This window comes from Anoplophora glabripennis, unplaced genomic scaffold (genome assembly GCF_000390285.2).
Source record: "Anoplophora glabripennis isolate ALB-LARVAE unplaced genomic scaffold, Agla_2.0 scaffold67, whole genome shotgun sequence".
NCBI lineage: Eukaryota > Metazoa > Arthropoda > Insecta > Coleoptera > Cerambycidae > Anoplophora > Anoplophora glabripennis.
Genome location: NW_019416806.1, coordinates 1,621,093 through 1,624,424, shown reverse-complemented (window position 1 = coordinate 1,624,424; position 3,332 = coordinate 1,621,093).

Genomic DNA, 3,332 nt, shown 5'->3' with positions numbered 1-3,332 from the left:
GCTCTAGGTGAGCCTGGCACTCTCATTCGATGTTAAATGGTTGTTAATGTTTTTGTTGTTCTTTCTATTTGTCACATGTTTAATTTGAATTGTATGTAAATAAAGGTTAGGTGTATTTACTCTGCTTTTGTTTTATATAATTAAACCATACATCCCCTCTACAAAGTTAGTAGCCAGCGCCTTCCGGTCAATTAAAAGTGGATACACACAGCGTAGGTAGTCCTTATGACGATCACATATTTCTGGCCACAACTACATTTACTTATTTTTTGTCGAACCTAGGGTTGTTATATTACAATACATAATGTGCTGTTTGTTTTAGCTTTAATGTATGACTTTTCTTATACATTATTGTATGTCTTATAAGAATAAACCAATTTTGAATTTGAATTAACAAAAATAATTCATTTTTATGTTTGTGTGGAAATGCAGCAAAATCTTCACATTAAATTTTCTCGAAAACCTTTGCTCCATATCATTTGCAAGAAAAGTGCATTTTTTGTGTAAATAAGTACGTAGTTATTGAAAATTTGTTCATGATATACAAAAAGTCAGCCCTAAAAATATTATTGAAAAAACTACCAACCCTCAGCCCTTACAAATACTATGCTTTTTGATTGGATTACTAATTTATTGAAATGTTTTAGGGGTAAAATTCCTACAAGTGTGGAAATTTTTGGCAATGTTTTTATATTTTAAATTTCCTAATTAAAATAACAATTTTATACCTCTTTAAGGCCCTATCCCTTGTTATGAATTCGCGCAACTATACTTTTCCATTTTTATGAATACTTTCACTCCCCGGAAATTTTTACACTAATTCAGACTCCTCATAGGTATACATCCGTTGAAAATAGCGACGTAACATTCATTTAACAAAATAACCAGCCTTTCCTCTATTTGATGGCAGAATACTAAACCTAATAAATACTGACCTGATCTGTAAGTTTTTGAAACTCATCTATATAAAGTTACAGAGGGAGTTAAGTTATTTTAGAACTTTTCCTGAAGAAGAGAGCGATAGATCCCTCGAAACGTCAAGAAGTCTAAACCGACGACGTGACAACCGACCCGGAAAATGTGCACCCATTGACAATTACCACGAAAGCCTACAAACAAGATATATCAAGTTGTTGTTAAAATAGATTATCAAGGTGTCCCACAGTTCCTTATTTAGGTTTTTTTGATGTCTTTAGTAGGCAGAGACAAATGAAAACATCTTTCAGTAACATGTTTAATTTTATAATTGTAATTAAAATTGGTTGAATAAGTTATATCTTAAGGATCGGGTTTACTCAAATGCACAGATGTACTTGAAATTTATATAGCATATTAGCCAGTGTTCCCTCTGTGCGTCATAATTTTTAAAAAATGAATCTAGATTTTGAGATATTGCTGTTGAAAGTTGTTCATTTTAACATAAGGTTTATATGGCGAAGATGGACGGTGTGGCTCTTTTTTGCCCATAACTGAGAAAAAAATGTAGAAATTGTGAGACAAAACTTTTCCGTAGATACTACACAGTATTATCTTATTTTTGATGTTAAACTAATGTAAGTTTTGAACATAGTACAGCTGTATTAATTAGAAACAGAAGCCAATACTTGCATTTCTGTCTGACTTGAGGATTAATGTGGCAACGTCGCAATCAGCTGACAGCAAAGAGGGAATACATTTGAAAGACTTGATAAAAACGAAATTGATTTCAAACATATACATTTTTCCTAATTCCCATGTAAATTGTTATAAAAACATCGTAATCATTACCCAGCAATATTTAGGGTTACATAAAGTTTTCTTTACTTGATTAATATAATTAGTAATACTTAAGATAAAAGCATTTGTACGGAATAACCAAGGAACGTAAATATTTCTCAGCAAACTTTATATCTAAAAAAATAGTTATTGTTGCAAAACTTTTGTAACATTACTAAAATAGAGATTAAACACACGAACAGTGAGTAATAATGTAATTTCTATCACAGAACCTTCAAAATTGCATCCAACATTTTCTTTGACTTGAACGAGAGATGGGCGCGAGTGTCATTTCATTTCTTTAGAACTAAATTAACATAATTCTCGTTGTTGTACCAGTTTACATGATTTACGGATTTTAAATAAAGGATACAAATCTTCGCGAGGATAATACGATATATTTGCTATATAATAGTTTACACACAATACATTTTTGAACGCGTACGCACCTTTACCCGAATTTGACGCGCAATATCTCCGATGTCCGAGGTCTGTAGTTTCACAGTGTGTACAACTCAATTATTAGCGCTGTTACCACATCTACATATTCTTTATGCGTTCATTAAATATAATTTAAAACTACTTAAATATGATATTTTTATGTTATTAATTAGTCAATATGTGTGCTATGTGTATATGAGTAGATTTCTTTGCTATATAGATAATGTTTATCGCAAATAATTTCAATAGAATTAAATTTTTTCAAATTGGCAGCGGGTTTTAGTCCCATAAGAAAAGCATAGGACCCCCCTGCGCTCCTCACTTCCCTCGGACCCCGATATACCTCCTTAAAGATATTGAAGCCATTAGAAGGTATAGTGGTATAATATACACTAAATTTTTATTAATGAAATTACCTTTTACTGTATTCTACAATTCAGTAATTTCTGAAATATTTTCAAATAAATAGATATTAAAAAAATATATGTACCTATACATGTGATTTTCTATCAACTTAAGCAGATCAGCAGCTGTTCATATATTTACATCCTCTTTTAATTATCGTATTCTCTTCAGAGCTGTAAAGAACGTAAAAAGGCAAATGCTGTCAGTTAAAAAACGATATACAAATTTCAATTTGACTTCTAGCCCCCAAATTTGTTAATGTCTGCGTATACCTCAAGCTGCCCTACACATTCCGGGTTGATAAAACGATTAGGCATACATCACTGTCACCAAAAGTAGGTTAAAATATATTTCTTTATCTACGAAGCTCCTGAATTAAATTTAAGATGATAGCGTAGCGAAATGTATTACATTATTTATATTTAAATAATTGTAAAAAGGATAATTCTTTATCATACCAAGTGAACTATTTTGTTGCGCAATTATTATGATCTCGGAAACCATAAGAAATACTTGTTTAAACTTTTATACTAACTTCATACTCGGCTCTAGCTGTTTTTTTGGAAGGATTTTTTTTTGTTTTTAAGAAATTTTAAAATCAGTACATAAAGACAAAAATCTAAGTCTGTAGATAAGTTCTTTGCAAAAAGTTAAAAATAAAAGTTAAAAGCATATAAAAAATCTATAGGTACATTTAAAAAATTCGTAATACTTATTTTAATTTTTTTCAA